Raw genomic sequence first — 13,492 nt, 5'->3', positions numbered from 1 at the left:
ATTTTATTTATTTATTTCTAGAGAGGGAAGGGAGGGAGATAGAGAGAGAGAGAGAGAGAGAGAGAGAAACATCAATATGCGGTTGCTGGGGGTCATGGCCTGCAACCCAGGCATGTACCCTGACTGGGAATCGAACCTGCGACACTTTGGTTCACAACCCTCGCTCAATCCACTGAGCTATGCCAGGGCCCATTTTCTTTTTAAATGTAGTTCAGATGTTCTGAAAATCTGCAGAAAGTTGTGAGTGTGTTTTTGGGCATGTCTCTACTTGCCCAAAATCTAAGAGTCATTTTAGATTCAGAACTGATTACATATTATCTCTAACCAACAAAGTGATTCAGTTCTTTGAAAAAATAGAACTTTAATGTATCTTTCTATTACTATCTTGCATTTTTAATATCCACAAAGTCTGTGGTAAAACTCATTTGATCACAAGTCTTTGCTGGTTCCAACAGATGCTTGGCACCCCTTTTCAGAACTCGGAATTCCAGCAACCACGTGGCTGATACTGTCTGAGTTACAGAATTATCCAGGGCAAGGATTATGTCTGCCTTGTTTATTGTTATACGTTCCCCTAGTTCCTAGCACAATAGTTAGGAAGCATAGAAGGTGCTCAGTAAATGTTGAATAAATAAATGGATCTGAAGCATTTAAAAATCCTTACTTACCATATGTATTGCTTAATTTAAGATTTGGTTTACTTTATCTCCAATTGAGAGCCTCTGATAACATGTATAATAAAACAGCATGAAAGGGGAGACTGGACTGATCAGACGTGGGTCTCAAGCCCCCTGGGGTGGTGGGGAGGAAGCATTAGACCAGAGTGGAAGTGGGGTGAGGTCACGGGGAAATGAAACCGGTAGTGTCCTCATGGTAGCCCATGAACACATTGTCAACTATTCGATTGCATTAGACATTTCAGGAAAAAAAACCCAACAACTTAGAATCATAAAGGAGAAAACGCTAGGTACTATGTTGAGGTGCAGAGGGGGTTGGAGGGGCAGAAGGAAGGCCAGTGTGAGTGTGGCGAGAGCGCGTGGAGATGAAGACAGTGAGGGGGATCGGGCGGCAGAGCTGGGTTTCCTTCTCAGTGTGGCAGAAGTGCCACGACCCGTTTATGTTTTCACAAGATCACTCTGGCAGCCGTGTGGAGGATGAACTTGAAGAGCCGGCAAGAATGAAAGTCTGGAAACCATTTAAGAGGTTATTTCAGTCATGTAGGCAAACGATGCTCGTGGCCGGGGCCATGGTGATAGCAGGCAAGGGAGTGAGATGTGTTAGATTAACCAGACATTAAGTCACTATTTACACAATTAATGTAATTGGGATTCGCTGTACAAGAGAGATGAAAAGGCAACTCGGTGTGTGGTCTGGGAGGTGAGAGAGCTGTCTAATAACTTTTTCTTTTTTTGAGCAAATGACGTCAAGCTGGGACTGGAAGGATGCGTGAAGAGGGAGAGGGACACAGGTGGGAAGGCTCTGAGGCTAGGCAGAGCACAGCTCACTGCAGGGACCTAAAGAAGGCCGGTGTGGCTGGAGTAGGGAATGAGGAGCAGTTATGTGAGACGAAGCTGGTGAGGTCAGCAGGAGGCAGATCTTAGAGGGTCTTCTCAGCCTTATATGACTTATAAAAACTGTTGAGCACTAGGAAGCTGTAAAGGAATTTTAAGCCTCAGAGGAACATTACTTGTTCCCTCATTTAACATGTATTTATCAAGCATCATCTCTGTGACTGTTACCTACATGAAATTCATAGTTTAGAAAAAATATTTGATTGCAATATGGAAAGTGAGTAAGAGGTGGTAAGAGTGAATGCAGAGGAATAGTGGGTGGGCTTCTGAAGTAAAGAGTGGGGGATGGTGGTGGTTTGAACTGTGGAGGTGGCAGTGGGCATAGAGGGAGGTAGGTGGATGATGTGGAGATGGGCAGGTTCGGGGGAGCAGGGGTGTGGGAGAGGCTCAGAGATTGGGCACTGCACAATAGGCATTGGCTGATGGGGGTCAGCAAAAGGTTGGAACATTTTATTAGATCCCAAGGCACACCTACATAGTCCCCTGCTTCTTATCCTGTTAATATTTTAGAGTGTAGTTAGAGGACTGTGATAAAGCTTACAGAAGGATTAGCAGAAAACAGATCGCTTACTTAGGATACTTCTAAGTGAGCTTCTTTACAAAGGGTTACTTATAAAGACGTGGGCAGAGTGTAAGGGAGCCACAAAGGGTAGCCTTAGGCCCCAACTAGAGGTAATAAGGGGAGAGAGCCTTCACCAGATCCAGAAGGAGGAAGTCATATAATCTTTGGTCAAGGGATTTGGACAGGGCAGAAGTCGAGGGAGTAGAAATTCTCCCTGACTCACTTTCCTCCCTCTCATCTGTCCACTACCTGGGATCCCCTTTGGTCAACCCTGACCAGAAGCCAGAGGGCCTGGAAAGGCTGTAGAGTGTTCAGGTCAGGCTCCTGGGCAGTGCAAGGTGAAGGGCAGTGCAAGGTGAAGGACTGAGAGAGTGGACCTGGAGGGGCAAACAAAAGTCCTTGCTGGAACTCAGCCAATCAAATTGACAATTCAAATTCTCACCCCTTAGTCTGCGTTGAAAAAAGATTTTAAACATTTTAAATGGGAAACAAAAATGGAAGAAGTGAAATGTTTTCAACTGCTGGAGGAGGTGCCCCCACCCAGCGTTATCTATTATTCAGGATATTTAGTTGTAAATTCTGGTGAAAATAATCTTTGGGATCTGCAGCTTTTGCAAATCTTTTAGCAAGGTCTTCTAAAATACAGTTTGAGGAGTAAAGAGTTTTATAGTGAAGTTCAAAGGAATTCATTTTGCATCCTGCTCAAGTGTGTGGGTTGTTTTCTGCAACCTAGGCAACGCTTGGAGTTTAAAGGTATCGGGACCAGGGAATACTGGCTGGATAACAAAATTATTCTGCGGCATCATGAATCTGAGCTGCCCAGGCTTTCTGCCTTTGTTTTCCCTATTACCCAAGTTACCGCAAATTTGTTTTTCTAAGCACATTGTCCTTTTAAAGTTTATGACAAATCATGGCAAAGTCATCATTCTTGCTTAAACTTCAGCTGCTCAGCACATTTTCCATCTATGACCTAGTGAAAAAGGTAAGCCGAGTATCTTATTTCCTTGCCCTCCAGATTGTTATGATCCTGGAACAGACTTCTAATATTTGTCTTAATGGCTCCGGTTTCCACTGCAAGTTAACAATGATTATTTGTGGTCTGACAGTTCCCTTGGCATTGCACCAAAAAACAGAAGCAAGAAAGCACATTTTCAGCCAGAGAGGTTTAACATCTAAGCCAGACATTAAGCTGTGAATCCAAATTTGCTTCTCTTTTATACACCCCTTTCCCTTGAGTAAAAATGTCCTCTGGCAGGTTCTTAGGTTTCCTAGCTCCAGAGAGCTACTTGAGCCCAGCAATTCCCAAAAATGTCACTGGATTTTCAAGTCAGTATAAATGTTGACCTGTTTTCTTAAGTAGAATATTTGTTTCCAAGTTAAAAGAAATGAAGATTATGTTTTTCTCTGCTTAGAACTTTGGTTAGCCAATATTGCCTTGAGCTAGAACTGCAGCCTAAGATTAGTAATGTAGAGTGGTCAACAGCAGGTTGAGAGATGCTTACAAAGGAAGTGGAAAGCTATCTCGCTCTCCCTTACTCTTCCTCCTCCAGCCCAGTCTCTGCCGCCCCTTCCCCACCTGGAACAGTCCTTCCCTAGAGAAAGACAGGAACGAGAGGCGGCGGAAGGGAAGGCTGCATAAAAAACTTGGGGAAGCTTGGTTTCTGAACACTTTAAATATCAATGTTCAATAACAGCCAAAAATTTTTGATCAAAAGCCTTAGAAGCTAAAGGCAACTTAATTTTGCCTTTAGTTTTACAAATTAAAGCTGGGAGCAGGCAATTTTATTTAACAAAAATGATTAATTTAAATAACCCAGCTCTAAAGTATAATCATTTAAGGGTGAGAGATGTTAGAGAAAGACAGGAGAATAAAGAGGCAAAGGGAGAAATAAACGACTTCAACGATTGTGAAATTCCTGAGAAGCTCAGATTTAATGTGTTCATTGAGTGTTAAAATATTAATACCATTTTAGCATTGAAAAATTTAAATTTATAATTCCTTAAATATAGCTTACATTTTCCTTTAACAATTAATTTTTAGTATTTTTGAATCAAATAATTTACAATAAAAAATTAAATGAAAATGTGTTTAAGGTGCACGACACGATGGTTTCGTACACACAGCAAATGACCACCACAATCAGTAGTTGACACGCCAGTGTGCCCCTCAGTGACTGTTTTCTTTGCGCAGTGACTGCACAAAGTCTGTGCCCAGCAGATGTCTGGTGCTCAACACAGAATCACTAAGTACAGTCATCATGCCCGCGCATTAGATCTCCAGGCTTACTCATGCTACGTAACTATTGATTTTGTATCCCTTGACCCAAACCTATTCCTATTCACCCTCTCCCCAGCCACCAGTTACCTCTCTTGCACTCTCTGCTTCTATGAGTTCAGATGTTTTCCTTTTTTGATTTCACATATAAGTGAGATACTATAGTATTTTGTCTTTCTCTGTATGGCTTATTTCACTTCACACTGTCCTCCAGGTTTATCCTGAGAGGCCCTCATTCTGGGCCCACCCCCTCCTCTCCAGCCGAGTTACAGACCCATTTCCACACTCCCAGGGCCTGCTTAGTTTCTAATCTGAACTCTGAAGCCTACATCACCCTAACTTCTGTTGGCCTGGCTTATAATGAATAATTCCTTGCTTTGCATTGGCCTCTAATATTTGTGGACACCTGAATAAAACATTTAATGCTGATTCACCGTCCACTTTAATAAGTGATCCTTGTCTTTTTCTGAGCAGTGGGTCTACTTACTAGCCCAAGCTTTAGGCAGATGTGAGTTTGGATCTGATGCTGCCAATTTACCAGCTGTGTGATTTTGGTTAAGTTACCTAAATACTCTGAGCTTAAATTTTATTATTTGTCAAATATGGCAATGGGGTCATTGTGAGGATTATTTGAGGTTTTGTATACAAAACAAATAGCATAACTGGCAGATGGATACTTTACTTGTCCTTTCTTTTCAACCAATCCAGTATGGGAAACAAGCAAGGAGAGAAGCTATGATTTTTATGAGTGTTTAAAGTTCTGTTTTATATCTCACCACGAAGAGTGTATGAGCATTCTGATAATTAAAGTTTCCGGTAACAGATCAGTCTCCTACTCTTAATCCTGACATTAAGAATCACAAGATAAGGCCCTGACCCATGTGGCTCAGTTGGTTTAACATTGGCCAGCAAAATGAATGGTCACCAGTTTGATTCCCAGTCAGGGCACATGCCTGAGTTGCAGGTTAGGTCCCTGGTTGGTGTGCATGAGAGATGAGAGACACCTCGGTCAGGGTGGATACCAGAGGCAACCAATCAATGTTTCTCTTCCTCTCTTTTTCCCTCCCTTGTCCCTTCTCTAATCATTATCATCACCATCATCATCATCATGATCACCACCACAAGAAAAGTGCTGGTGTCTTCGGTGTCAACGGCATTATATCTTGGAATATGTCAATCAAATCTCAATAGTGATTTTTTTTGCTGTAGGTTTTTTCTTTTATTGATTGGCAAACTATCCTGGCTTAATTTTTAGAAAGGGTCTTAGCAAAAGGAAAACTCTGAATATTAATCAGTTCCCATTCTTAAAAATAGTAAACAGAATTAAAAGAGTCTGATAAAATCAATCCATTAAAAATTCTCTGTCATAAAGCAAAAGAATTCTAAAACAGTGAAAAAAAGTTTGGTACAATGTGTCTCTAAAAATTATCTTTTTTAAAAGATATTTATTTATTTATTTTTAGACAGAGGGGAAAGGAGGAGAGAGAAAGAAAGGGAGAGAAACATCAATGTGTGGTTGCCTCCTGCACACCCCCAACTGGGGACCTGGTCCACAACCCAGGCTTGTGCCCTGACCGGGAATCGAACTAGTGACACTTTGGTTCACAGGCAGGTGCTCAATCCATTGAGCCACACCAGCCAGGACTCTTTTTTTTTAAGCAATAAAGGTGATGGCAGAAAAAATGATAATTAATTGGAATAAACATGGTTAAGACACCTGTTTCATAGACTATAAACCAGGAAGTAAAGAGAACTGCAGGCAAAATAATAAATAATAAGAACAATCAGGGCACTGACATTAAAGAAAATAAGTGGCCATTCTAAATGAGTCCTGACTAAGGAAAAACACTCAGTGATTTAAGCTGTGCAAATAATCCCATGATATATGGACAGATCTGCTGGACAATGAGTACCTGGGGAGGGCGGGGAGGCACATGCTGTAAAAGAGGCATCTGGACAGCCTGACATCTCTCCAGCTCTCCTGTGCAAAGCTATGACTCCAGGCATAACTAGGCCATGCTTGCTAATATCCTGGACTCAGCCAGATCCTTCCAGAGTGTCTGGGATTTGGAATAATGAAGCCAACCTGCCCCACCTCCCTTTCTCACAATCCTAGGGTGCTTTCCGACACCCTGCATCTGCCTCAACCCCACAAGTGGCTGACCAAGTTAAAAACACAAACTCCTGATGAAGCAGGGTCAAGAAATTGTGCAAAATCCGAGTCTGTTTGCCTCAGAGAGGATCATGGGTTTTGGTTTGCCTCAGGTTTCTGTTTCACCTGAACTGGTTTTAACCCATGGTGTAATTGTTTAGGCATCCAGCCTAGCCTCCCAGAATACCACAGGGCTAGGGAAGGGGTCAGAACTGTACTGTTCCAAGTGACAGCAGACGACTCAGGCCTGAAAAATTTGAGCCTATGCCCTTAGGAATGGCCTAAAACCAAACTCAGAGTTTGGGCATTACTCACCAAAGTATTTGCTTTGTCATGGTACTGAAGACCACAGGCAGGAAAGAGTGTATTTTCACTTCAGGAAAATTGAAGCTTACTTTCCTGCCTATTCTGCAGTTTGTTTTTTTAGTTATCTTTCTTTATTAGGCAATGTTAATGGTGAGGCAGAAAGTGCAGGTGTGGAGATTCTAGCAGAGAGAGCCCAGAGGCAGGCAGCTGAGAAGAGAGATGCTATTAACTCTTAAGTCCCTTACTTCTTCCCTCTCTCTTCCAAATACATCTTCTCCGTTCCTCCAGAAAAATTAAGGTCCTATTTGCAGAAGCATCTAGGTTTCATAGGTTGAGCCATTCTTGCCCACGGACCGACCCATTAAGGTTTAAAAAAATGGTTTTAGGTTGTGGGGGGGAGTGATGGGGGGGATGGAGACAACTGTACTTGAACAACAGTAAAAAATTAAAAAAATAAAAATAAAAATGGCCTTAGGTGCTCTCCCATTGAGAGCACCCCTCAATGTTACAATGACACTCTGAAAATCAACCCCCTGGAGGTCCTGGTGAAAAGAACCGGACTGCCTTCAGCATCCTGGGCCTCAAGGCTTCTCCATCCTTGCTCGGGCAGTGCGGGAGACGTCTACCCTGGGGCCCAGCTAAAAGCTAAGGTCCTGCTTTCCCATCTCACTCCTGCTATCTCATTTCTTAGAAGCTGGGCCCCTCTGGGCAATGTTCTCGTTACTCCCCCATCAATTTTGAATAGATTATCTTGAATGACACTACTCTGCTTAGAATTTTCAGGGATGGGATACATGTTAAGACCAGTAAACCTAGTAAATACAGGCTTACCTTTTGTTTTTAACTGTAAAATAAGGTTCTTGATTAGAAGCAATGTTGTATGGTATACCATAATGGTGAATGAGTCATTAAGTAAGTATGTATGATATTTCTGGAAGATGACAGTGGGCAAAAAACACTGTTTATCCAGAATATAAAATAAGGAATATTCCAGTGAGGGCAAATTATCAAATTACTATTCCCTAGTTATAGTAATAGAATGGGGACAATGTAACCAACCTACCACCAGGTGGCAGTGTTTTCTCAATAAGTATTGTAAAGAATTGAGAACTCATGCTGGGTGGAATTGAGGGTTTAAGGCCAGGTTCTTCTTATTCAGCAGTGGTAGTAGACAGATCAGCTTTGTTGAAAGGAACCGCCTTTCAACATGCATAATCCATGCATAATCTCCATCCCTGCATCATTAGTCTCTCCATGAGACCATTGTGCAGGTACTGAAGGTTTGGGGGAAAGAACCTGAGTCGCAAAATAGGTAACCGTGTTCACCTGATTATTTAAAGTATCTTCTACTGCAAAGGCTATTTGTTGCGCATTCACAAGGGACACACATTTTTTCACTTTCTGGGGTCATTCCAAGGTATTCATTCACATACTTCCTCCCTAAAGCTCCAGCTGCCCATCCCCTGGTACTGTTCTTCCTTTAGAGTCTCTGAACATGTGATGAAACCCTTAACTTCTACACCCAAATTGATACAGTCTACATTTAAGTTTACCTCTCTTACTTGGCAAATGGACTGTAAGATGGACTGGTCATAGTTATGCTCACTGGGAGAATTTCTATTCTTTACTGTCCTAAGTTGGACTACCATAGCTCTTCAGTTTTGACTGGTGATATCATATCATGGATAGTCATCTGCAATCCAGGCTTGAATTTCTTTTTCCTTTGTTAGTTGACCATAGGGAACTGTGTGAAAGGTGTAGGCATGCTATGAGAGACACCTGCTCATGAAACTTCTTGGGTCTTCAGGATTTACTTAAACCTGTTGTTATATATGCCATTTCCCCTTGATGATAGAATGCTTGACTCACCAAATTTATGATTTGGTGGCTCAGACAACCACCACTTAAGATAAGCAAGTCACATAATATTGGGTGTCCTGTGGGCAGGTCGGGGTGGCTGGACACCTTGGTAAGACACATGCATTCCAGGGTCGGTAGAGAAACCTCACGAAGATTCGGAGAACAGCTACTTTAGTGTGGCTTTTAGGAGTTCAGTGTCAGAAGTTTGCCAAGATAACTGCTTCAAAGTGAAATACAAATTGCTGTATCTTTTACCCTCACCATAAAAAAAGAAGGGCAGAGCCTGAAAGTCTCTTTGGGTTCTGGAGGCAGCCTATTCTACACTTAGGATGATTTCTCCTGCCATATACTGGGTGACATGCAAACCTGTCAGCTGTAAGGGAGCTTAGAGCAGGAAAAGGCACTCCAGCAAGTCCCAAATGAGATGCAATCAATCCTGCCACTTGGGTCATATGATCCAGCAGGCCCTATGGTGTTGAAGGTGTCAGTGATGGCAAAAACAAAAACAAACAAACAAAAAGGCAGTGAGGGCCTACCTGGAGAACCCTAGTGGGAGAATCACAAGGCTGGCTTCTGAGATTTTGGAGAAAGATTGTACCATTCACAGCAGAAAATTACATATCATTTGAAAACCAGTTCTTGGCAAGTTACTCTTGTTAGAGGCTGAGTTCTTGACTATGAAACCTAAAGTGACCACATCCAGAACTTGCCATTATAAGCTACGTTCGTTGATTCCACCAAGTCAAAAAGTTGGATAGGCCCAGTAGTAATCTTTCACAAGATGGAAATTATACATCCAGGATCAACTTCAAGCAAGGCCGGGGGAAAGAGTAGGTTGTATGAGCAAATAGTTCAGGCCCTCATTTCACCCATCATAGATAGTTACATTAGTCTCCCTCTCGTGGCTTTTACTGTGCCTCATGAAGCATTCCTACGACCCATTGAAGTGGAAGGAAAAGCCCAAGATTGGTCCATAGGTGGGTCAATTCATTAAGTATATACAGGCTACAAATGGATGACTACATTATAGCCACATTCAGAGGTGGTCCTAGAAGACTGTGGAGAGGGAAATTCTTCTCAAAGGACAGAGTGAAGGACAGAGGACCTAGTCGTCTGTTTTGGTGGAAAGAGAAATGGCCTGGGTGAAGAGTACATCTAGATTCCTGGGTCATGGGCAACAGCTTGTCTGTCTTGTTGGCCACTTGGAATGAAAAGGACAGGAGGACCAGGGATAAAGAAGTCTGGGTAGAGGAATGTGTACAGCAGTGTGGGAATAAGTGTAGGGTTGGCCCAAAAGTCCATTACATTTTTTCTATTAGATGGCTATAGTAATGCGTAGTTTTCTTTAACTTCATTCAAAACAATTTTGTTAGGTTGTATTGTGACAGTTATCATATCAACACGCAAGTAAAAAAACTTATTAAAATTGGTGAATTTTTGTGCAGCCATTTTAATATTGAAATGGAAGAAGATACGGAACATTTTTGGTGTATTATGCTTTATCATTTCAAGAAAAGTGAAAACACAACTGAAACACAATAAAAGATTTGTTCAATGTATGGAGAAGGTGCTGTGACTGATCAAATGTGTCAAAAGTGGTTTGTGAAATTTCTTGGTACTATTGACATTTTTGCCAAATAATTCTTTGTTGTGTAGTGGTCTTATGCATTGGAAGATACTTAGCAGCACCACTGGCCTCTGTGCACTTGAAGCCAATAGCTGGAGACAGCTGACATTCTCAAAACATTCAAGTCAATAAAGTTATTGGTGAAAATAAAAAATGTGTCCTTTATATTACAGAAAAAAAACCCATAAGGACTTTTTAGCCAAAACACAGTGTGAAGATTTTTATATCAGATGTTAACCCCCACCAGAAAGCATCCACCAGGTTCTAAACAAGCAAGTAAACAAAATAGCTCAGCCAATTGACTTTGACCAGACTTCCACACAGCAGTCCTAGAGCTGACATAATGGAGATGATCATGTGGCAGAGATGGAAGTCACCTGTGGGCCCAACAGTATGGACTCCTGTTTAAAAAGACCAATCTAGTTACTGATGTCTGTGAATGTCTAACTTGTCAGCAAGAGACCAACGCTAAGCCGATTCAACATAATATTTCTCTAGGAAATCATAAACATTGGGACTCTCCTCTTCTGAAAAGGCTACTGATTCCTTCTCAAAAGGATAATACCTATTCCAGGTTTGAGTTTGTCTTTCCTGCCCACAGAGCCTCAGCCAGGACTACAGTCCAGTGCATGTGAACTGCTTGATCCACAGGCATTGAATCCTACCCACTCAGCATAATATCTGATCAGGGGACCTGCCTTAGAGCAAAGGGGCAGGGATGGGCCTGTGAGCATGGGTTCCACTGGTCATATCATGGACCACACCATCCAGATGCAGCCAGGTTGAAAGAATGTCCAAATGACCTTCTAAAAAGGAAACTGAAGTACCAACTAAATCTGTCTGCTTGTCTGTCTATCTATCTATCTATCTATCTATCTACTTATTTAATATACCAAAAGTGCAAACAGTGATTATTTCTATAGAGTGATTTTTATTTTCTTCTTTTTGCCTATCTGTATTTTCGACGGTTTCTGAATCTGTGTTAAATTGAAGGGAAAAAAGTAAAGAAAACTCCTCTTTTTCATTACTTCAGAAAATAGTCCTCTAACTTCTAAGCTCTATTATCTTTGCCCTTTCTTTCTTAAACTCTCTACAATCTAGGTGGCTCTCTGTCACCATTAAAAAAACACACAAACAACTCTAGCATTTCCCTAGAACCAAAGAGCCATTTCCCTGTAACCACTTACTGAAGAAATCTGCATCACTGAAGGTCTTGTCCCCTATTAACCCTGGACCCTCTGAGCCTGTCATTTTTCCATCAATGTTCTGAGAGCTTCTTATAGAATCTAGCAAAGAAATTTATCTTGGTACCTTCTGAGTTTTAGAAACTTGCTATGATTTATCTCAAAGCCTAGAAACTCCTACTTCATAGTGAATCTTTGTTAGTTATCTATTGCTGCATAATAACCCCTAAGTTTGCAGTTAAAGCAACATTTATTATCTCACATCATTTTGGAAGGTCAGAATCCAAAAATAGCTCAGCAGGGTGGGTCTGGCTTAGTGTCTCCTATGACGTTCCCCAACGAGGTGTCATCTGAAGCCTTGAATGGAGCTGAGGATCTGCTTTCAGAGTGCTTACTTCCATAGCTGTTGGCTCAATTCCTTGTAGACTAGACCTTGCCCCACAACATGGTGGCTGGTTTTCCTCAGAATGAGTGATCCAAGAGAGGGTAACCTAGACAGAAGCTGCAGTTGCAATGTCCTTTATGGCCTTGTCTTGGAATTGACATGTCAATTATGTTATATTCAATTTGTTAGAAGCAATGCACTGAGTCTAGTCCACACTTAAGGGAAGGTAAGAATCTTTTTTTAAAAAATATATTTTATTGATTATGCTATTACAATTGTCCCATTTTCCCCCCTTCACTGCCTTCCACCCTGCACATACCCTCCCACCCACATTCCCCCCTTTAGTTCATGTTCATGGGTCATACATATAAGTTCTTTGGCTTCTACATTTCCTATACTATTCTTACCCTCCCCCTGTCTATTTTCTACTTACCATCTATGCTACTTATTCTCTGCACCTTTTCCCCCTCTCTCTTCCTCCCACTCCCCTGTTGATAACCTTCCATGTGATCTCCATTTCTGTGTTTCTGTTCCTGTTCTAGTTTGCTTAGTTTGCTTTTGTTTTTGTTTTAGGTGTGGTTGTTAATGATTGTGAGTTTGCCGTCATTTTACTGTTCATATTTTTCTTTGATAAATCCATTTAACATTTCATATAATAAGGGCTGGGTGACGATGAACTCCTTTAGTTTGACCTTATCTGAGAAGCACTTTATCTGCCCTTCCATTCTAAATGAAAGCTTTGCTGGATAGAGCAATCTTGGATGTAGGTTCTTGCCTTTCATGACTTGGAATACTTCTTTCCAGCCCCTTCTTGCCTGCAAGGTCTCTTTTGAGAAATCAGCTGACAGTCTGATGGGAACTCCTTTGTAGGTGACTGTCTCCTTAACTCTTGCTGCTTCTAGGATCCTCTCCTTCATTTTAATCTTGGCTAATGGAATTATGATGTGTCTTGGTGTGTGTTTCCTTGGGTCCAACTTCTTTGGGGCTCTCTGAGCTTCCTGGACTTCCTGGAAGTCTATTTCCTTTGCCGGATTGGGGAAGTTCTCCTTCATTACTTGTTCAAATAAGTTTTCCACTTGTTGCTCTTCCTCTTCCCCTTCTGGTACCCCTATAATTCAGGTGTTGGAACGTTTAAAGATGTCCTGGAAGTTCCTAAGCCTTTCCTCACTTTTTTGAATTCTTATTTCTTCATTCTTTTGTGGTTGGATGTTTCTTTCTTCCTTCTGGTCCACACTGTTGATTTGAGTCCCAGTTTCCTTCCCATCACTGTTGGTTCCCTGTACATTCTCCTTCATTTTACTTAGCGTAGCTTTCATTTTTTCATCTAATTTGCTACCAAATTCAACCAATTCTGTGGGCATCCTGATTACCAGTGTTTTGAACTGTGCATCTGATAGGTTGGCTATCTCTTCATTGCTTAGTTGTATTTTTTCTGGAGCTTTGATCTGTTCTTTTGTTTGGGCCATTTTTTTTTGTCTTGTTGTGCCTATTACATATCAGGGGCGGAGCCTTAGGTATTCACCAGGGCAGGGCAACCCACGTTGCTGTGTTGTGACACTGTATGTGGAGC

Source organism: Phyllostomus discolor, chromosome 5 (genome assembly GCF_004126475.2).
Source record: "Phyllostomus discolor isolate MPI-MPIP mPhyDis1 chromosome 5, mPhyDis1.pri.v3, whole genome shotgun sequence".
Lineage (NCBI taxonomy): Eukaryota > Metazoa > Chordata > Mammalia > Chiroptera > Phyllostomidae > Phyllostomus > Phyllostomus discolor.
Note: the sequence above shows the minus strand (reverse complement) of the source record.